At 37.9% G+C, this 23,972-nt stretch overlaps 1 long non-coding RNA gene across 2 annotated transcripts in view; it reads right to left on the bottom strand.

Moving 5' to 3' along the window:
- Window positions 1-1,424: 1,424 nt before the first annotated feature.
- LOC140482475 (uncharacterized) overlaps window positions 1,425-23,972 on the bottom strand; it is a 150,059-nt gene continuing 127,511 nt past the window's right edge. Inside the window, exons 1-4 of one of the 2 annotated variants that reach the window (XR_011961728.1) lie at window positions 7,359-7,490; window positions 5,217-5,323; window positions 4,073-4,161; window positions 1,425-3,474 (exon numbers count right to left, since the gene is read on the bottom strand). This is a non-coding gene — a long non-coding RNA (uncharacterized lncRNA). Of the gene's footprint in view, window positions 3,475-4,072; window positions 4,162-5,216; window positions 5,324-7,358; window positions 7,491-23,972 lie in introns of those variants that run through there. The other variant, XR_011961727.1, reaches the window with a different exon arrangement.

Genomic DNA, 23,972 nt, shown 5'->3' with positions numbered 1-23,972 from the left:
TCCTGGATGCATTTCCAGGAATATCCTCCCTACGTACAGCTGTAATGCTATCCCTTATCAAAAACACCACTCCCCCTCCTCTCTTGCCTCCCTTTCTATCCTTCCTGTAGCATTTGTATCCTGAAACATTAAGCTGCCTGTCCGGCCCATCCTTGAGCCATGTTTCTGTAATTGCTATGATATCCCAGTCCCATTTTCCTAACTATACCCTGAGTTCATCTGCCTTCCTTGTTCAGCCCCTTGCATTGAAATAAATGCAGTTTAACTTATTAGTCCTGCCTTGTTCCTGCCTGTCCTGACTGTTTGACTCACAATGTAACTTCTGTTACATCTGGGCCCACACAATTGTCACAGTCTGGAACCAGCAGTCATGGGAAGCTGCAGTCCCACTCTCCCAATGAAGATGCCTTTCACATTGATAAAGGAACACATACATCCCATACATCTTCCAGGTGGACTGAGTATACTGTTGGAAATTAATATCTTCAGTAAGGGGTGGTGATAAATAAAAATAAATATTCAAATGCTAGTATTTACAAGGAGTACAGCAAAACAACACAGGGAGATGTGAAGTGAAGTGTTAAGTTGATTTTTCCTCTAAGAATAATGTCCAAGCATTTGAACAGGGGAAATGTCATAGTGACATAAGACCAGCAGTGGTAGGGTTCCAGAGATGTCTTCTCTTACTCTGTGTTGTATATAAAGATGCTCACTAAAGCCTGTTAATGCTCACTCACCTGAGTGTAGATCTGATTACTGGCATCCACAACACTTTTAAACAATGTTATTAAGTGTTGTGGAACTTTCATTTTTAATAAAAACTACTACATACTAGGAATAAAGAAAATCAACTGATTAGTAAACCATGGGTTATATATAAAACTTCTCATGGTGAAATTATTTTTCAAGAAAAATGGCAGGGTGCCTGTTTTCTGTAATTAATAAGCTGCTGATGAAATCAAAGAATGTAGGCTTTTAAATGTGCAACTTCAGATTTTGTCAACAGGTCATTAATTAAAGAGAAACAAACAGGCATTATGGAACCTCTTTTAACAAGTGGAATTTCCCTACCACCTCCACTGCTGAATGTAAAAGAGTGAATGACTCACGGCTTACATTCTTTTGCTATTTGTAAATAACAGCTGTATACTCCACAGTGGTTTCTAAATTGTTCTATAATTATACCAAAAAGGAACCCATCAAATGTCACTCAGAAAACAAAATAAAATTTAATTATCATTTTCAGTGTTTTTTAAAATAAGAATAGTAATGCCAAAACCTCATAAATCTAATGTCATAATCATACAAAAAAAAATTGAATGCAATACATTTTGGCATTCCACCACAACAGTGCAAAAAAAAATTGACAAAATGTGACAAGCATCAAGAACATTATAAAGATGGATGAACATTTGAGGCAAATAACAAGCTAATGCTAAGTACAAATGGGGGTATACACATTAATTGCTTTAGGGATTTGATTTCTATTATTGAGTTAAACAAGTCTCCAATTTTCCAAAAGCCGCCTGACGCGTGCTTATTATTTGTAATGCCATTGTAATAATAAATACTTTGCTGCTCAAAATCAGGCAAAAGAATTACAACTAACTAAAAATCTGCAGTAGAGCTGGTTAGTGTCTTTGTCACCAATCAAATAAAACATGACAAGATCGGCACATCTGAGGATTTTCTGTGGTTCCAGCACTGAGTGAAGTATTTAGTCTCCACAGAACCTGCTTGGCTCCAGTTTGCAAGGATGCTGAAGAGATCTTGGCTCCATTTTAATCCTTTTTTCCATTTAACAATGTTGAAATAGGTGGTCTCCTGTGGTAAGTCTGTTTTGCAAAGGTGCAAGTGACTGACCAACATAACTAAGTAATTATCACTTCAGCACAAGAGGTGTTAGATGGGGAAAAATAAGGAGTGCCGTTATTACAATAAAAGAGCTGCCAAAACTCTTGACAGAGTAGTGATAGTTAAAAGAGTAAATGAGCTGTTTTGGGTTTCTTGATGGGGTTAAAGAGTATGCCCCTCTTAAGTGCCTTTGAGTCATGTATTAGTGTAAAGGGAACAGAACACAAGCAAGTGGCAATTTGATAAATGCAGTGAAAATGTTTCTAATGGCCATGTGCCAACTGAATGTACAAATTTGCTGCAAGTTTATTTTCCACATAAACAAACAATAAATAATTACAAGAGCCACCTCTTCGTTTTATTGGTAATTCCAACCATCTTCATCCATACACTATGTTAAGCTTGAACTTGTCAAACTTTTGAAGTGTTGGACATAATTTAACAGGCTTAATATGTAGTCATTAGAAGGGGTCTCTGTAAATCAAAGTAACCAATAGGTACAAAGCTTTGCAAACTGCCATTGAACATAGAAACTAACATTTGTTACAATTTATTTGTACGCCTTTTAATATTTATACTCATAAGCACAACAGTATGTTGTCATGACAGATTTTTTAACAAAGTTATCTTGAAAACATTAATTGATTGAAGAACAATGAGAGAAAGATTAGTTATCAAAAATACTGAATAGACAGATCACTCACTGAGTAGTTCATTTTCACAAGAAATAAATAATGAAACTGTGGATGAAAGAGAGTATTAATAACTAAAGCATAGTCTACATTACTGTTCAAATAACTGGTTGTGTTACTGCATTTTTCAAATTGTCAATAAAAAAGCATTGTCCTGGAATTTGTCCCACTTTGATAAAGACTTTTCAAGCAACTAGCTCAACTTGGAATTTTGATTCCCTTCTGTATCTTGTACTGAATGGACGTGTTTACCATAATAAAATCTGCACTGTTATGGAAAATATTGTCAAGATGTAAAGATTGTCAATTCTTAACTTTCTTAAACATGGGAAACTATTTGATATGTTTTCACTGATTAAAACATCATTATTGTTACCCTTTGAATATTCACAAGTGAAGCACTTACAAAAGGTTACATGTTAAAAAAAAACACAAAAACTGTTTGTAACCGGCTTAAATTGTTTGTAGGACAAGAATAAGCTGATATACCTAACACCTAAACAATAGTGTCATTTGAGACACCATTCATACATTCCACAAATCCCATTGGTCTTAATTAGTGCAGCCAAGAGTGCAGGAGAAACTGTTAATTTGTATCAGTCGGTTAAAAAAGCACTGCTGTTGCAGTCACTCAATTCAACATTAAGAACATTAAGAAATAAGGAAGAACTTGCAAGCACACATTTCTTCCAAAATTGTGTCATTTTATTTACTGCGCCATCTTCCTCTTCAATTTTATTCAGTATTTTACTTCAGGCTTTCTTTTTGTGGAAAGTATTGTACTTTAAATTCAGCAGATATTTTAATTTGAACTTTTTGGAAATGTAAAGTAATCTTAATCACAAAGTTTTGAAAAACTGAAGTCATTCTTTTTCTGCAGGTCATATCAATACGTTATTTTGCTGTTCCCACCTCTCCCTGTTGTGACCTGGGAATGTCAAACAGAGTAATGCCAATCTGAATTTCAGAATATCAACAAAATATTAATACAATCTAAATTACACACCTAATTGTTAAAACTCATTAAATAGTAGAAAAAAATGATATAATAAATATTAGAACATAATGGCAGCAGATTGCAGTAATTTTCATATATATATATGTGCTTATTTTGTTTTAAAAATAACCTGAAATGAATCAAGTAGAAGGTACAATGTCTGCAACACGGTCTTTGATTATTTTATTTTCCACTCATTTAATTTTACAGCAGCCTAATAATACACAGAATAAGACGTATACCATAATTTAACATGACTATCGAAGAATCACATTGAATTGTAGGTAGACATTAGTTCAGCAGTGAATTAATATTGAAAGGGAGAGAAAGTAATATGCTGAAACAGTGGGTCTGAAAAGTCGTGCCGAATTCTTTGAGTCAACAAAGGCAGGATGAACAGCTAAAATTACTAATTGGTTTACTGATCAGTTGTACTTTGTTCGATTGATTTGCAATTAATTCTGGTTAGTGGTGCATAAAAGAAGAAGGTTGGCGCCAAGCTTTGCTGCAACTGATATACAATACTCACAATGAGAATGACAGGCCTGAATATCAATAATCAGTTTTGGTTTGAGTCTTGAATTTATACAGATTCCCTCTTCTACATCAACAGGGACCCTGGGGAAAATCACGAGACACATTTTTAAAACATAAATTCTGGTTATGATTATTATTTAAATATGAATAGCATCTGAAGGAAAGTAAGTGAGCAAAAATGAAATATTTAAAAAAATAGAGGAGTGAACAACTGTTTATAGCCTAATAATAATGCAGTGCATGATTTTGGTTTAATAGCTCCAGTGATAAGGCAAGTCAACCACAGACTCAAAGCTATTAGAGATTCCAGCTTTTCAGTGTAACTGTGATCCTGTTTCAAAACGTGAAAGAGTCTTGAACTGTGTCTTAGCAGCTGCATTAGAGATACTGTAGAAGTTGTGCATCATTCCCGTGAGAAAGGAGAGCAGGTTTAATGGCTCCAGCTTGAAGAGAGCTATCTGTCACAGATGTCAGTTTATCTGATTGAGACCCTTTAGCTGTGGCTTTACCTGCGCCATTCACTAGCCTGAGCTCTTGGATGTCTGCAGTCAGCTAGGACAAAAAGAGACAGTCCCTTTCGCTGAGTTAGCATGCCATGGCTTTTGTTTCTCGTCAGTTAGACAGAAAGGTTAAATGCCCAATATCTATATTTTTGGACAACTCAAACCCTCAAGGATCCATTTTTCATTTTATTCTGTGATTTATCTCATGTCGAGGCAGTTGTCACTGCTTCAAGTGCAGTAGACCAACTGTTGTTGTGGTGCCAGAAATCTATAGATTTTTTTGTCTGATACAAATTTACAATTGTATTTGGTTTATTGCTCACAAGCACCAGTCATGATGACTATTTTGATTAGAATGAATACATTGAACTGAAGAAACCTAGACATTGTGCAATTTGTATCTGTTTTAACCCTTTGGGGTCTGAAATCATTTAGCCATTTGAAAAATGTACCTGCATTTTTCTGGTTCTTTCATCACAAGCTGAAAACTAATGTCAGTGGTCCTTTCTATTGAAATGAAGAGATCGCATTTTCTCATATTTATAGTTTCCCAACTTACTTGACATTGCCCGTGTCATTCAGAGATTGGGAAAATTCTGCGTTATATTACAGAATTAGCAACAACCTACTTACTTTTAAAGATAATTGATGTACTGTTCTGTGAGGTTTGCTGGTTCCTTCATTAGATTTGGAGAATTCTATCACGCATGGCCCTCAGTGTCTTGGATGTGCTCAAGCTCCTGCAGGTAGAAATCAAGATATTTATAATTCAAAAATAATTCATGTGTATCTACTATGTAGTTAAGGCTTATTCTATTCCCTTGTTTTAAAATAATACAGGAGGTGGTGGTTAGGTTAATAATTCATCTTTTTTATTCAGACACAGGATGAGAATATCACTGGCTATGCCAGCATTTCTTGGCAATCCCTAATTGCCCAGAGGGCAGTTAAGATTCAATTATATTGTTGTTATATTATATTGTCTGGAGTCACACGTAGGCTAGACCAGGTAAGGATGGCAGTTTCCTTCCCTAAAGGACATCAGCAAACCAGATGGACTTTTCCAACAATCAACAATGGTTTCATGGTCATCATTAGAGTTCTAATTCCACAATTTTTATTGAAATAAATTTCTACCATCCACTGGAGCAGCATTTGAACACAGGTTCCTCAAACTTTACTTCAGTCTTTGGATTAATAGCCCAGCAATAATACCATTGGGCCATCAACACTCATTTAATAAAATATACTAGAAAAGAAAAAAAAGAATAAATCGTTTAGATAATTAATTTAAGAAAACTCATTACAGATAAAAGGACAAGTTATGTAGTATTAAATGATACTGTCACATGCATTTGAGAGTGAATAATACAGTAAAATACAGTGAAACCCTTCAACTGCTGCCTCAATCTGGCACTATTTTGAATAGTTTAACAATAAAAAGAGTAAAAACATACAATTAAAAGAGAGTCTATCTTCATTCCACCATCTCCACCCTGAGTCCTGAGCCGGCTCACCAGTGACATGATACCTGTGCCACCACCTCTGCTCCATTGCCTGACCACCATCTGCACCAAATGAAAAACGTAGGAGTCATCACTCTTAAGCTGTCATCTCTTTGCCACTGGGCCCACCTCATCAACACTGCTGCTGAGTCCCATACTTAAACTACACTCACCCCACAACCAGGAGTGCCAGGTTCTGCTGCTACCTCCACCTTGGTCTGGGCTTACCGCAACCAGGAGTCCCTGCTGCCTTGATAATGCCAGGAGTCGCTGTTCTAGGCATATCATGTTACAACCGCCAACTTGCCAGTAGCAGGAGTCCATGCTCTGGGCCCATAGCACCCAAGAGTCCCTGGCTCTACTGCCAGTCAAGCTGCCGCCTTGCCATGAGTTCAACTCTGGCCACCCTCTTCCGAGATGTCACCTGACCAGCACCGCCATCTTGAAGAGTCCACTGTTTTCACTGTCTCCTTTGATTGCTGGAGGAGCTTTACTGCCACATTCAGCCTTGCACGCCAGGAGGGCATCCTTGCTACCACTACCACCACCTCTAATCAATAGGAATAGCCATAATCACCGCTGCCAGGAAGCTGCTCTTACTCCCTGCATGGCCTGCTCTCATTGCTGCATCAATACTGCCAAACAACCCGCCAAAGGAAAGGAAAACAAAAGAAAAAAAAAGAAAGACAAAGATGAGTAAAAAGTAAAAAGGAAAGAAAGCAGATGGGAGTGGATCAGCCCTGGGCAAGAGTCTGCATGCAGCTCTGCTGCTCTGCCGCCATCTTGGAACAGATCGCATGGATGTAGCATGTGGATGCCAGTGTTATGCAGGGCAAACACATCTGTCTGTAGCCAGTGTTTACAGCTCAAGCAACTTCAGCTCAGAGTTTCTGAGCTGGAGGGAGAGCAACATCAGGGAGGGGGAAGGTCACCTGAATATTTTACACAAGGAAACAGTTATGCTGTTTAAACAACAGGGAAACAGCAAGCGACAAAGTTAACTCCAGAGGAGGCAATGGTACTCATCACAGGGCTGGCTGTAAGAGAGCTTATTATAGCTAGCATTGTTGGAATGTTTAGGACAACATATATTCCTCTATCATGTCCCTTTCACAAATTCCTTCTCATCATTATGCTGCTATCTGGTATGACTTACAAGTTACAGATGGCATGACCATGGATCTCTTGCTTTCCATACCACGCTGTTCCCTTACCCGAATTCTCCCATTTTGCTTTCAGTTACACAAGCATTGCCAACAGGAATACTCACTTAAGCCTCACCATGATCATCTGGGGAGTGTGATGTGCTGCTCTACAGGCTCCGATGCTGTTACCTTTCCAGGGATTCGAGGCTCAAACAGACTTACAGAGCCTCATAGCTGAGCAGCAATCTGTTATCCAGCAGATTGTAAGGGTTAATAAGGCACTGCCCTGAGGGATTGGCAATAATTCTGTGGAGCACAACCTGCTGTTCTTGCCAAAATGACAGCATGCATCTGCTTCCACTGGCACTCCACTAGTGTCCCTGCTGTAACCTCTCAGCCTAGCCTGCTATTGTCCGTATTAAGATGGTACAATTTGAAGTTGGATTCACATGACCCAGAATAGCCTGAAGTCATCCCCTAAGCCATATGAAGTATTTCTCAGTGACATTCAATGGCCTTCCATACATCATGCTGTAACCACCACATTAACACTGTGGAGAAGCACTGGTCCAGGCAATAACATTTACAGACCAGCACCAAGGGACTTCACAAGGTCATTTTTTGTATGCTTTCATGTGAGTTTTTTAGGAATAAACATGTGGAAAGTTTTTTTTATTGTGCGTTCTTTCAGGAATTTTGCCAAGAGGAAACTAAATAGTTCACAACAGACTTAGTTAAAGATGAGCAGTTATGAAACACAGACAACTGAGGATAACTTCTCAACGGAACAGCAGTCTGAGTATTTGCTCATAAACAATTCATCAAATGCAAAGAGAACTCAGATGTCTCCTCTCCCTCATCTCTTCTTCATCCCCATTCTTCTGAGGATGTCAACAGTTGCCTGGCGGTCAGGGCTATGCCTTCATAGATGCTCCTAGGGATCAAACTTCTTCCCCTTGAGTAAGTTATATTTGCATTTTCTTGCTGCACAATCATCACAAAGTTAATTACACTCTCCATATCCCCTGTTATAAGCTACGTAACTACCAGCTCCTGTCTTTCTTCATGTGAATGAGTAAGACCAGGCTTTTCACAGCCTCATATGTATGCTGGGTAAAAAGTCATATCTCCTCAATATCTGACCTAACATTATCTATAAGGTCATGAACCAACACGTTGTAAGCCCTTCCCTTGACCTGTGAGTCAGTTATATTAACAATGGCCTGGGATGGTAGCTTTAATCCTTCTATTATGCCCTCTTCCTGGAACTTAGAAGTTGTAAAAGCTAATTCACTTCCCCAGCAGCAAATGGCAGTCATCTTCTGCTTTCTTTGGCCACTCAAGACACATAATGATTCACTCTGGAGATTTGAAGTGAATTCAGGATTGAATTAACACTTCCAATATCTCCTAAGAGTCTCCACATATCACAATCATTCTGGGTAGGCTGGATCCCAGGGGCTAAACCAGTTTGATAATCCTGCAACATGCACTGCAACATTTTTGCTAAATTGATGGACATAAAATAATCACTACAGTCAACTTTTAATGTTGTGATGAGGTTGGTCAAACTATGGGCCAACTTTAAAATAATCTTTGTAACTTCAGCTAATATCACTTTGTGTTTCCCAATTCTAATTTCCCAGTGCAGGCGTAATTTGGTGGCTGGGCATTTAATGGGTTTCTGATACCCACATGTTGACAAATTTAAACATTGCATATCTCTGCACCAGAGTTGATTGACAACATCTATACATCACTCACAATAACACTGTCCATCAAATCCTCATTCCCAGGTCAATGGGAACAAATTACTCCATTCTGCCATAATGTTCACTTCATTGTTAGATTTTCAGAAATACTTCAGTAAGGTTTCATACAAGATGTTAGCACTGGGATTCTGGAGACAGTCGCAATATGGAGTGATATCTGTTTAATAGACAGAAAACAAAAAGGAGGAATAAATGGATCATCATTTTTAGGTTGGTAGGCTGTGATTTGTGGGGTGACACACAGATCACTGATAAGTATACAATATCCATCAGGTTCCCATTTTTTATTTTGCTAGTTACATCCTCAAATTAATTTCAACAACTTCTGAATATTTGTGGAGGGCCAAAAATGTATGGGAATAGTTGACTATCAATTAATGCGTTGTGACTTCTGCCGGGATCTTATGGCCTGGTTATACATCAGCAAAATGTAACTGTGTATGATTGCAGTACATCTCCCTATTAGTGTGTGGGGCCGGCTGAGCCAAATGTATATGGCTGATTGTACAAATAGGAATCTCACCAGCCAGCAATGCCATATGCTTGCTCTTTATGCTTCCATTGGGAAGTGAAAAGAGTATGAAATCCTCTCTCCTTCACACACACAGTCTTTGGCACCTCTCTGATGCAGTTATGGACAGCAAAAGTGAAATATTACAAACGTTGCCTGCTCCATTCTGGGACAATCTACTTGTGTAGAACTTTAGGGCCTTGGTGATGTCAATGGCCACTGGTAGAAATGTTCCCACACTGCTGTGTGGTTGCAGGTCTGAAAGAGGTTGTCCAGATTCATCACCTCTTTGGTGAAACCTGTCTACCTCAGGCACTGCTCCTGACTGTGCAGGACGTAGAAAATGTGATTCTTAAAGATATAATGGGTAGGGCCTTCTACTAAGAGCCTTCCTCCACTTCGCTCTGCACATGGCTTCATCTCCTTGATGTCTGTGCTCCATCTTCACAATATGCTGCAGCTGAAGATGCACCACAAATATAGTCTCAACCATTGAAGCAGACTATCTCTTAAAAAGTCCCCCAGTTTCCCTGACGTCCATGGAAATATCTAGCACTATTTCCTTGTAAATGCAAGAAGTTTGCAAATCTCCTGCAACTAACTCTCATCAAAGCAGATCCAGTTACAAAAACAGAGGATGTTGGAGACACTCAGCAGGCCTGTTAGCATCTGTACAGAAAGAAACAGAGGTAATTTTTCGAATCCAGTATGATCTTCTTCAGAGGGCAGTGAAGCAGGGTCATGAAGCTGATTGCTGTCACAATTTGTTAAAAATCATACAACACCAGGTTATCATCCAACAGGTTTATTTGGAAGCACTAGCTTTGCTATAATCTAGTGGACAACAACCTTGTGTGATTTTTAAATTTCTCCACCCCAGTCCAACACCGGAACCTCCAAATCATGTCCAATCTGTGTGTTCCTGCTGCAAGTGGTCTTACAGTGTGAACAACGTCAGAAATGATTGGAGGCACTTTGCTGACAATTTTGTAAGATCAGTCTTCTGTGACACTGGAAACAGTCATACTCTGGAGTCTGGTTATCGCACTATTACTGTTAGTCCAGTGCAGCAATGACACCAGCAACCATGCTACACTGTGAAAGTGGCCCTGATATATCCTATCAAATGCAGAACAAATCTAGCCAGGTAAATAAAAGCAAAATAGTTCCACTATTTAAAATTCAACAGAACACGTTAGAGATACTCCACATCTATGGGAAAAAAAAGTTAACTTTTCAAGTTCAATATAACTCTTCCTTGGAACCAGGTAATTACTGACTTATCAGTTCCCTGTCAATTGTCAGCAAACGACCATTAATTTGCACCAACTCATTAATAACCTGGTCACAGGTGCTTGTTTTCTCAAGTCACAAAAGAACACACTTCATGGTGCATTTTACATAAAAGAACGTTTCTCCCTGAACATTGAGGCAGTGCAAAGTGCGCTGTGGTATCTGAAATGCCATATCTGTGGGTTTCCTGCAATATTGACTCAAATTTTAATTGGGCAAATGGATGAGTTTTGCGTGAGTTAAATCATGATCCATTGTCTCTAAATGCTTGATATGAGAATGGGAGCATTCTGCTGAAAACACTTCCTTCTTAAAAACCCAGCTGGAGGTTTAACTGCTGGCCATGTACAATAACCCACATTCATGATTCCTGCAATGAGAGCTCTGTATAAATATTTAAATCAGCTAACCTTGCAACATGGGATGAGGTCAGTTTGTTGCTCTATACCACCAGATGCACAATGGTGTTCGTGCTGCTTTACCTGAACCATCTCATCAAGTCCAAATTAAAATGTATTTTAACAAAATTTCATGGAAAATGTTGAACTGCAGTTTTATTTATCTACTTAAATCTACTTAAATCCACTTTAAAAACTTAACATAGGAAATACCAAGAGATGTCATAACTGCAGAATGAACACGTCACACAGACATTTTAATTGTGTAACATTTCCAGTTAAATTGAAGTTTCGGCAATATATGATAAACTCTATATGTATATGTTCATCTAATTCATCCAGGACATTGAAAATTCTGTCTGGCTCACTGCTCACTATGCAGTTTCTGTTATCTGCTGGCCATCCTTTTTACAGTCTTTCTATTATTGTATATTGTTTCCTAAAATTTATACTCCCTTTTCTCCCTTACTTACTTACTATTCAATAAATGAGTAAAAAAAAACAAAAAAAGTCCAAATTCTTGGATTATAACAATTTAAAAGATAATCCCTTCCTATCTCACAAATTATGAATGTTGCGGATTTCTAATTTAAAACTTGAAAAGGACACAAACTAGAGGATATTAATGTGCTCTTAACAAAATTGCAAGTAAATGGACATTATATTATTACCATATTAATTCAGCCCAAAATGGTCACTTATAAAATCTAAACCTTTTATTATCATAATACATTTTGAAAATAATATTTATTTTTTTAATCCATACCATTAATTTCCTGAGATTTTCTTCTAAATCCTGATCCAATTTTGTCCAGGAAATACTACTGTAGCAAAATCATTTCAAAACCTGACAATTTCAGTTCTTGCATTTTATTGAGGATTGAAATAAAATCAATAAGAAGCCTCAGCATTTTTGGTGAAGTGTTGTCAGGTGGTCCTGTCACATTTCTTAGTAAAATGTATGAAGATCATAAAGCCTCGATTCCAAAGCAACTGACATTCATCCCATCGCTGAAAGTAAGAATCATATTGGAGGATTGCAAAATCAATTGTACAGCAATGCAACAGATTTACTGTTTAGTGTTGGAGTGACCTTTCCAGTGACCCTAATCCGCAATGTCAAATTTTCTTTCCAGTCTTTAAGTTCACCTTTCTAATAAATCCCTGACACTAATAAAAGACAACTACCTTCGCTATTGACATAGTTATTGATTAATTTATTCTAAATTGCTAACTGCAGGGGCATCTAATTTAAAAAGACTCCCCAAGTAGACACTCAGAAATTCTCTTAATAAATCGTCTGACAGCACAGTAAGAAACTGTAACTGTTCAGAATAGTGAGGTACAATAAAGTGAAAATGAGAATAACTGCAAGATCGAAGCATTATAAAGTAGAGAAGGAATTTTCCTTCCAGTTTTTATCCACTTCATTATATGTCATCATTTGACTGGGAATTTTGGCCAGTCTCTTGCAAGAAATCCCCACTGCCAGTATCAAGGTCAGTCACAGAAATTACAAACCCCACTGTACCTCCTTGCCTGGGCCCCCAGGCTCCAACCCATGCACTGTGGACCCACCCCAGAGCCAAGCATACACCTCCCCTGGGAATCAGGCACCATAATTGGGCCTTGATGTAACCACCCCCACCAGCCCCCTCCATCCTAAGCCCTGGCCAATATACTGCCAGGGTGTGATGGCTAGGGACAGGTGTTATAAAAGGTAGATAATGTTGATTTCCTCTGTACCCTTTTCTACCCTAGAGGGAACCAAAATATTTGCTTCAATCATGAAGAAACAATAACCAGCAAATGGAGCAAGCAATGCTACAAATCTGTTTTGATTTTTTTTTCATTTCACAAGTGAGAATTCCTTTCATTGTCGGAACTATTAACCTATTAGCAACAATCTTCCAAATGACTCAGCAGGATTACATGTTCAGATGAGGAGGGGATGTGTCATGATACATTGTCCTTTATGAGTCATGCTCATGGAACAAAAGGCCTTGACATTTAAATTAATTTTGGTACACAAATAGTTCTTTAGCAGTACAGAACTTGAGTAAGAAAATACACATTTGTCAAAGCTTTGCATCTTGTACACTTCAGGACAATTTGTAAGAACAGTATCGTAAAAAACATCTTTATATTGTGCTGATTGGTTGTCAAGTTAACTCTGATTGGTAGAGACACTTCTTCCAGCTCCACTGCCTGCAATGAAGATATAGCTGTTCTCGTTGTGTGTAAATGTCTGCGCTGTGACAGAATACCTGATTGTCATGCTTACTGTATATCCTCAAGGTGATCAATTCTCTACACAGGTCCCATGTTGATTGACTTTTGTTCAGCAGATTGGACATTTGGACTCTGGACTTTTAATGTTCAGCTCCAGCAATAATTTGGAATTTTATTATAGAGAAATGTAGCTTTCTCTCAGTTTATCTTGATTTTATCAATCACATACATTACTACCTCTGACTTCAGTAGTTTGATTAGCTTGGTATTTCTTGCCAGTAATGCACTGGCTGATGTGGTTTTTCATCACATTGCTCATGTTTGTCCAGTGGTGTACTTCTCCTACCTTCCTCGGATTATGTCTATTCCTTCATGACTGGAATGGATGTGATTTGGCACCTCTTTTCTAACCTTCTTATAGAGATCATATCTCTATTTTCGTTTGTATGAGATACCATCTTGGGTAAGTACATGATCACTCTAATGTCATATACCATCTTAAAGCAATAGGTGTGTTCTCAACGCTGTCAGACTATCCTTCCATTACTACTTTCAGCAGCACCTGTATCTTCTTACACATGTTCATTTCATTTGTCTTTCAAGTTCACTATCCCTTCTAGGTTGACAACTTCAGATACTCATGAGAGTTCAGAAGATCAGAATCATTGTGAAGCAGACTGGGAGAATCCACAGTGTGTAGAGGTTAGCAGTGGTGGAAGAAAAAGATTAATAGCAGAGAGTGCCTTCATTTTTACCTGAATAATATATTTCAGGAAAACAAATAGGTGATTGGTGGATATTTCTTCTGTGTCTCTTTTGATTGGTCAATGATTTAAACTAGGAGAAGTTATTACAGTTGAACAGTACAGTTAGGAAATTCATTTTTATAATATTTAATATGCAAATTAATTAATAGAATAGAATGGCAGGTGATGTGTTGCAGCTGTCGTGTGTAGGAGCTTCTGGACACTGGTGTGATCCACAGAGGCCACATCTACAGCAAGTGTTGGGTGCTTGAGGAAATTTGGCTTAAATATGATGAGCTGGAGACCAAATTCCAGATACCATGACACATCAGGGAGTGGGGGGGGGGGGGGGGGGGGGGGAGAATTACATGGACACTGTTTCAAGAAATAGTCAAACTCCTTAGATTATCTACATTAATATTGGTCAAAGGCCAAAGACAGACACATGTGACTGTGAGTGAGTGTGATATGGACTTTGGAGGAGCCTCAGCCAGTGCCCTTCACCAGCAGGTATGAGGTTCTTACTCTTGGGTGTGGACAAGTGCAGGAAGGAAGAGTGAACTGACCACTGCACCAATGTCCAGAGCACAATTCAAGTAAAGAGAGAAAAGAGAAATGTTGTAGTACAGGAGAGCATAGTTGGGGGAATAGCTACTGTTCTCTACCATAAATGGAGAGTCCTATAGACTGTGCTGCTTACCTGATGCCAAGGTTCAGGACATCTACTCTGGGCTGAAATGTAATATGGAATAGGCGGGAAAGGATCCAGTTGTTGCAGTCCGCATTGGCACCATTGGTAAGATTGAAAAAGAGGTTCTGCTGAGCGATTACAAGCAGCTCAGGTTTGAATTAAAAAGCAGAACCACAAGGTTAGTAATCACCAGATTACTGCCTGAACCACTTGCAAATTGGTGTAGAACAAAGACAATTAGAGAAGTAAATGAACAGCTCAAAAGTTAGTGTGGCAGAAATGGGTCCTATTTCATGGAACACTGGCACCCATACTGGGGAAAGAGGGAGATGTTCAGTTTGGAAGAGTTTCATTTGGACTATACTAGGATCAGTTTCTTGGCAAGTCAAATAGCTAGGGCTAAGAATAGGGTCTAAATTAGTGGAATTGGGGTGGGGGGTTAAATTGTAGGAAAGTTTTTTAAAAATCAACAAGAAATAAAAATAGTGATAGAATGTGGTAAGTGGTGAGGGATAATCCATTAAGGGGTCAAAAATAAGCAGAAGCATTCAGCAGAAATTAGAATCAAGACTAAATAATAAAAGTAAAATAAAAACAAACTTAATGATCTTACCTGTGTTAGTAATAAGATTACTAAGTTGATTACACAAAGAGAAATAAATGAGAATGATTTGTTAGCTATTATAGAGATGCGGTTGCAGGGTGACAAGCTCCAGGAACTCAGTATTGAAGGATATTTGATATTTCACAAGAATAGCCAAAAGGAAAAACTAGGTGGTTGGCCTTCATGACAAAAGGAGGTATCAAAACGATGCAGTGTAGTGATACAGGTACAAAACATTGTGATATAGAATCAGTTTTGGATGGAAATGAAGATTAACATGGGAAGTAGTCATGAGTGGGAGTCATCTATTGGGCCCAGAAAAGTCACCTTACTGTAGGGCAAATTATGGAATGAGAAATAATGGAAATTATAAATGCCCTGGGTGATTTTAATCTACATATTGACTGTATAAATCAAATTGGCAAGGGTAACATTGTGACAAATTCTGAAGGAAGGCCATTGACCTGAAACATTGAGTGGAATTTTCTCTTCTGAAATTAAATGTTACTGTGGGCTAAAAACTTGACAGAGAATTCTTCTTGGGGGTTGATCAGGTTTCCTAATCTGATTACTTTCTTCAAACTTTATTACATATTCAGGTCTGGGTAAAATACCATTCTTTACTGGCAGATGGGCGAGATGTTTTGTCTCCTGTTGGGAGCTTCAATGCTCTAACTTCCAGGTGCTATTTTTAAAAGGAGTCTTAACAGCACTTCAGTGTCTGCCGCTCAAAACTATTGGAGGACTTTGCATGCTGGCCCACAATCAAACATGGAGATGACAGAGGAAGGGCAGAATGCAACACCCAAGCTTGGTGACCACATCCTTAGGTTGCTCTTGCAGGGTGTGCATGAGTGCAGGGCCATCCTGTTCCCACAGGCAGCAACAAGATGCCATCTCACCTGATAAAGACAGAGGGTGGAGGTAGCTGAGATGGTCCACAAGCAATCAGAAGGTGTGTCTGATGGTGAAAGATCTATTGTGGCCTGCCAGAGAATTGCTACTGTCTACTAATTATTTCCTCTATAATTGTATCCCACTACTGTAAGCTTGCCTCTGTGCAAGACTAGCAAACACATCTCTATCACAAGTCTCATGTTTAATCAGTGTCTGTCACTTCATTGCATTTCCCACGTTGGAGTAAGACAAACACAGTGGATCCTGTGTCTCACACATCGTCAGAGGTTCACATTTCAATGATACTAGTTACATCCTTCAAAAATTCCAGTAGACATAGCAAGCGTGATATTCCTTTTTGTAAATCTATGCTGACTCTGTCCAATACTGTCACTCTTTTCCAGAGTTGGCAAGGTAATAGAGAACGCAAATGATTTCCACCAGCATAGCTAAAAAAAACTTCAGTTCTGAGGAAGGGTCACTGGACCTGAAATGTTAACTTTGATTTCTCTTCAGAGATGCTGCCAGACCTATTGAGCTGTGACAACAACTTCTGTTTTTGTTTCTGATTTACAGCATCCACAGTTCTTTTGGTTTTTACTAGAATAAGTTATTGCTTGTGTTGAGTGAATATGGAGTGAACCCTTTACATCTTTGTTATAGAAGAATGTTAAAAGGATGGTCCACATGTAAACCCACAAGATGGCATCCTTTGTCTATAATGTGACAGGAGTAATTAATCACCTCAGGGTAAAGACACCTCAAAATACGATTGATTTTTAAAGAATGAAAGGAAGAAAAGTGGACTTAAAACTACTATTTTAATCTTACAAAATGCAACTAACTGGACATAAAAGCAAGCAAACTGAAGTGCCTAGGGACATTACACTAGGAGTTGATCAGTAGAAACTATGTTTAAAGAAATATCTCTGAAACATAGACTATGTTCCTTCAATAAAGAAAATATCAAAATGGAGCACCTACCATCCATGGTTAACTAAAGACGTGAGGAAAACATCAAACTGAAGAACAAAACATATAAACGCACAAAGGTGAATTGCAGGTCAGATGACTGGTTGGAATACAAAGAACAATTGAGTGACTAAAATATTAAATCAATACAAATAAATTAGAGCATATGGGGAAGTTAGCTAAAAATGTAAAAACCAGTAGCAAGAGTTTCTATATGTCTTGAAGAAGAGGAAAATAGAAGTGAATGTTGAGCCTCAAGCGGGTGAGAATGGGAAATTAGTAATGGATGATACAGAAATGGCAGACATAATATCTTCTATAACAGTTTTGTACGAAATATTTTGTTTCTGTCTTCGCTATAGAAAATATAGAAACATCCCAGTTATAGCTGTAAATCAGAAAATTGAAGAATAAGAGGAACTTAATGAAATTGCCATCATTAAAAAAGTGGTTCTGATAAAATCGATGGAATTGCAGGTTATAAATCACAATGCATTTTATCTTAGGGTCTTTATCTTAGATGTGTTGACTAATGAGATATTTGGTGGTAACCTTCTAAAATTTATTTCTGGATTCTGGAAAGGTTCAATTTGACTAGAAAGTAGCAAATGCAACTCCTTTATTCAATGAGTGAATGTGGCAGAAAATGAAAACAAAATAGACCAGTTGACTTAAAGTCTGTCATGGGGAAGATAATAGAATTGATAGTTGGACACTTGGAAAACTCAGGATAATTGGGAATAATTTGCATGGTTTTGTGACAGTGAAATCATACTTAACCAATTTGTTGTAATTCTCTGAAGGAGTAATATGAGGTATAAATAAAGGAGAGCAGGTTAATGTACTGTATTTGATTTCCCAAGAAGCACTCGACAAGGGTCCACTTTATTGCACCAAATAGGAGCTCATATATAGGGAGTAATATATTAACATGGATGGATGATTGGCTGGACGGCAGGCAGAAAACAGACAACAGAATCAGAAAAAAAATATTTCAGAAACCCAGCTGGATAATGCCAAGGTGTCATAACCAAACTCAGATGAGATTCCCAATTTCCTTGCATTTACACACTTGGAATCCCGAATTGTTTACTTAAAAATGTGTTGCTGGAAAAGCACAGCAGGTCAGGCAGCATCACTGGAAAACATTTTTAAGCTCTGACCTCCAGCATCTGCAGTCCTCACTTTCTCCAAATTGTTTACTCCTCAGGTGAGGACAGATGACTGCTTACCCATCTTTATTCACTCACCCTTCAGTTAGTTGCAACAGATTAATTTAGAAATGATATTTGTGGTTACCTTTCTCTTTGATCATAAGAACCTATATTTTAAAAGGAATTGTTTTAACCAGGCTTTCTTGAGTTAAAAAAGAACAGTTTACTATTTACTAAATGTGAGAAGATTTAGTGATACACACAGATACACACAGATTAGAAATAAGACATGAATCTACAAGGATAAAAGTTTTTAAAAGTGAAATGTTCATGAAGTCCAGATAATTGAATGTTGTGCCATTGCGCTTGAAGTTATTGTTAGCATTGATGTTGACAGTTGAACAGTCAGTTTCACAACCCTTTGCTTTTCAAGTTGTTTGAGATTCTGCATCTGTGATTTTTTTTGACCATGATAAAATTCCAGAGAGGGAGAGAGAATCCTTTTGTTGTCATCTGCTTTTTTTGTTTGGCTGTTGGTTAGCTGACTTCTAGGAATCAAAGTTAAAGAAGGTTCTTACTGTAACATAGAAGTAGTGACGCGATAGCTCCTCACTACAACCTTCACAGTGCACTAACGCTCAAACCCAGGCAAATACAAATGAAAGCATTCAGTTCCACTAGTACACTCCAGCAGAAATTGTCCTCAAAGAGAAAAAGTACAAAATGTATCCACCACCAACAGTACTGCTGGTAAATCATAGCTGCCCAGTATCCTGAAAAGCAACTGAGTGACTGGAAATGGTTGAAAGGCTGATATTTGTTGTTGTTACACCTTAATTACCTTTAATTTCCAGTAATTGTTTAACTTCAATGCAAAGACTTTCAGGACTTGCTCATGCAATAGCTTTTTGCACCATTAATTTCAATATCTTACATTGAATATATAAAAATGTAGAAATATATTTAGAGTTTCCCCTTTCTGCACTCCAATTCACAAAAGGCCTCAGGTGGAAAATTAATTGGAGCAAGATGGTGGTGCTGAACTTATCATTCGAGTCTGCTCCTGTCCCTAATATCCAGCTCCCACCATTTGTGATGTCCCACTTAGCCCTACAATTCATTTGGTTTTCTCTCATGTCTGTGAAGTGGGCTGAGCTTAGGCAGATAGAGTTCAATGCAGAGAAATGTGAAGTGATGCACTTTGTTAGAAAGAACATAGAGAGGTAATATAAAACAAAGGAAGGGTATACAGGAGCAAAGAGACTCAGGAGTGTCCGTACCTAAGTATTTAAAGGTGGCAGGAGAGTTGAGGGAGCTGTTAATAAATCATACAATACTCTAGGCTTCATAAATAGGAATACATAGTCCAAGAACAGAAGATTATGATGAACTCATATAAAGTATGGATTAGAATTCAGCTGTGTACAGTTCTGGGTGCCACACTATGGGAAGGACATGTGTATATTTGTGAAAATGCTGAAGAAATGTATGAGAATTGTTCCAGCTATGTTAACACTTCAGTTCAGAGGAAAAAATGGAGAAGTTAGGATTGTTTTTCTTGGAGAGGAGGAGGCTGAGGGGGGAAAGTGGTGCAAATTTTCAAAATCATGAGGGGTCTAATGAATGGATAAGGAAAAACTGTTGCCACTGGCAAACACTTGAGGGCACAACTTTAGCAAAAGAAACAAATGTGAAGTGATGAAAAAAATTTACACCAATCAAATAGTGAGTGAAGGGGGTTGATTAGCTTGGATGGCTAGTGTGTAATGCAGCATGATGCTAACAGCATGAGCTCAATTCCCATGCCAACTGAGGTTATCATGAAGGATTGTCTTCAACCTATTTTGTCCACTGAGGCATGGTGACCCTTAGGTTAAACCATTACCAGTTGTCTCTCTAATGAAGAACAGCCCTATGGTCTGGTAAGATTATGACAACTTTCCCTTTACTTTTAGTTAGTGAATAGAATAGAACTGAAAGTGTGGTAAAAGCAGATTGAACCAAAGTGTTCAACAAGGCATTGGGAACGATCATTTGAATTGAAATAATGTGCAGGGTTATATGGAAAATGCAGAAGATTGGCACAAAGTTAAAATGAGAGCTGGAGTAGACATGATTTGCTGTTTGGCCTCATTTTGCACTATCACAATTCTGAGATTCTCTCCACAGACGCACCATGACCTGTTGAGAATCTGCAGCATATTCTGGTTTTATCTTGAATTTCCAGCATTCACTGAATTTTGCCTTTGTTTTATGATTGGTCAATGTTCCTGGTGAAGACATAAATTCTGTCTGATCAGTCCCAACAATTTTGATTGGAAATCGTGATTAACTGCAAAAATGCATTCAAAATCCTTTGTATAAACAAAGCTAAATTATAATCCACTTTCACTTTATCTTACAGCAATATTCTGTGGCTGTATTCTTGTAATCTTCACAAGTTCATGAACTTTACTCCGCTGCCCTCACATTGTGCATTAGTAGCTAACTAAGATCACCGGCGTTATGAGTTGCTATAGGTTTATGGATAACTGATTGCTGTTACTTTTCACATGTTATTGACAGCACACTTTTATGTTGAAGTAACAATAGCAAATACTCTATTATTTGCCAGCACAATGCATGTTGGAAAGAGAAGAACAGAAATGCAAATAAAGCTTGAAAATAAGAGGAAATTCTGTTCAGGAATATTCATCTATAATACCAAAGCGTTCCTCAGAATTCCAAGCATTTTATTATAAAATAAACCTCTTGTTTGTTTCACTTATTTCCTTCCATATAAATCAAAATTGAGTTAATACATAAATCAACACTTCTGTTTGACCAGGTTATAAAAATACTTCTTACGAGCTACGTTTTAAGTTCATAGTTTATGCGCCACATCACACTTGGTGCTTTTTTCGTTTGAGGCAGCTTATTAAGCTGTTAATTTATCTGCTGTGGTGAAGGCAGCTTTTAAACTGTGATCTATAAATAACAAACCAGTGATCCATAGCCACCTTCGATGTAGCAGCAGTGAGTTCTCTGCACCCCTAACATGAAAGAATTGGCAGTTGCTAGGTGCTAGAAACCACTTGCCCATTGAGGAACTGATATAGTTTTGCCTCCCTGCTAAGATGAAAAAACTGTAATTAGAGATTAATCAAAGGCTACATTAGTGCAGCAGTTTCCTGCAGGCCTACTTTTTGTTGCTCACCAGCAGTTAAGTGCATCCATGTGTATTTACCAGCTCTCTGGAGATTTAGAAATTTATTGTCATATTTATGGAGACAGCTGTAGTAGGACTTGTCAAATTAGGGAAAAAGCCTTAAGCACTAGGCACTGCTATTTCATATTTTTGTCAAACTGGCACAGCTTAAATTAAACATGTATTAGACATTAGTGAAAATCATGATGTATTTCACACTTGCTTTAAGGATTAAAACAGTCAAGGCTGTAAATTGTCTATTTCCTAACACAGTCATTGCTCAAGTCAGCTCTGGAACATAATTTCAACAAATTTAAAGCTGCAATATCACTTTAAAAGAAGATATATCTACAAGTTTAAAGAAATGTAGCATCAAACGTACTTAAAGGCAAGCATGATAGGAGTAATTTCCACAAGGGAAGGCTTGAGGCTTGATTCATACAGATATTGTCATTTGTTTTTATGTCATTAAAACCTAATAGCAATTTTGCATATAAGCGTGTCATCTTTTCTTTCGGTTTAACTATACCTCGGTGATTTAAGATGATGTGGCACCCTTCTGTTCTCCAGTCTTTTCCATTAATTATCCATGAATTACACAGTCATCAAAATGAACCTCCAATGTGAAAACTGGTTTTAATGTGATATCATTACAAGCAAATTGATGTTTCTAGGATTTTCTCAACAAAGATTTAAATTCAACCACTGAGCAAGATTGGTATTCCTGCTATTAAAGGTTACATATCCATGCATTTAAGAAAAGATTCGTTATCCGATTATTTCAATATTTTGTTGCCTGCTGATCAAGATGAGCTTTGAGAAAAATTGAAGCATAAACTCAATAGCAGAAATGGCAGAAATTTGACAAATGTAAATTGACACATTGACAATTGGCAATATTCTAAAAGGTATGCATATAGAATGGCAGATGCGCCTGACTGAAGATTTCACAAATTCACAACCCAATTCAATTATACTGATGTCAGCCCTTTCAAACCAGTCCAACTTTTGTTACCAGTCTATATACCTCAATTTGAATCCTGGTAGAAGGGCATCAAAACTTGCATTTATATGACACCTATATAGCAGAAAAACATTCCGTTGTGCATCAGATAAAAATGCATGCTGAACAGAGAAAGAAATGGGGCCAAAAATCTGGTTAAAGAAGTAAGAGTTTTTTTTAAAAATGAGAAATATCAAAAGCAGGGATTTAGGGAGGCAGTTCCAAATCATGGATCTGGTTGGCAGAAGCTACCACTGCTAATTTTGAGATGAAAAGAATGAAAGATGTACAGAGCCAAGAATTAGACAAATGAATGGTCCTGTGCAGGTGTAGCATTAGTAGGGGCAAGCCAATAATGTAAACATAAGAATGTTAATTTTAAAATAGATGCACTGAGGCACTGGGGGCCAATGTAGGTCAACACGTTCCTGAATTGTTAGTGAGCGGAAAATTATGCTCAGTAAAATATGGGCAGCAGAGTTCTGAATGGTATAACATTTACAAAGCATGGGAAATGGGAGGCCAACTACAAGAAGCTGGAAATAGTCAAGGCCCTGGTGCTGAAGCATGGTTGCTAGTTTCAGGAACAGGCAAGTTGAATCAAGAGAGAAAACACATGATCATCTGAATGTTATTGAGGGTAATGGAGTGAGCATGGAATTGGAATCTCTGTTCGTGGGAGAATATAACATTAACTGGCTAGCTCCACCACTGAACATGGATATAAATGGACTCAAAGGCAAAGGTTGAGGCATGAGGAATGACAACCTCTTACCACCAGCATATTTATGGGAAAACTAACATCTGCAAGTACCCTTCCAACACAGCACCCTGCCTTCAAACTGTATCAGTACCCCTTCACTTTCACTGGTTCAATATCTTGGAATTCTAAGTCAAACAGAACTGAGGCAGTTCAAGAAGGGAGCTCAGCATCACATTCTCTGGGGTGGTCAGTCATGGTCACTAAATGCTGATCCAGCCAGTGAAGCCTACATCTGAGGAAGAATTTTTTTTAAATGAATGAATCATCTCCATATTAATTTGAATGATCTTGTGGCTGACAGGTTAACTGATGTTTCACGGGTGTATGAGAATAAAAAAACAAATCAAGGTCATCATCAATGATAAATAATCAGGTCAATAATATTTTAAATTTAAGCTGTTATCTTGTTAATTTTAGCATTCTAGTAAATGCTGGCAGTAGCTGCAAAACCTCTGAAACAATGTCCTCCTGTATTTACATATTTGATAGATAAAGAAATATGAGTTTGACATTTAC

This window comes from Chiloscyllium punctatum, chromosome 1 (assembly GCF_047496795.1).
Source record: "Chiloscyllium punctatum isolate Juve2018m chromosome 1, sChiPun1.3, whole genome shotgun sequence".
Classification (NCBI taxonomy): Eukaryota; Metazoa; Chordata; class Chondrichthyes; order Orectolobiformes; family Hemiscylliidae; genus Chiloscyllium; species Chiloscyllium punctatum.
This window is presented reverse-complemented; position numbering and strand designations above follow the sequence as displayed.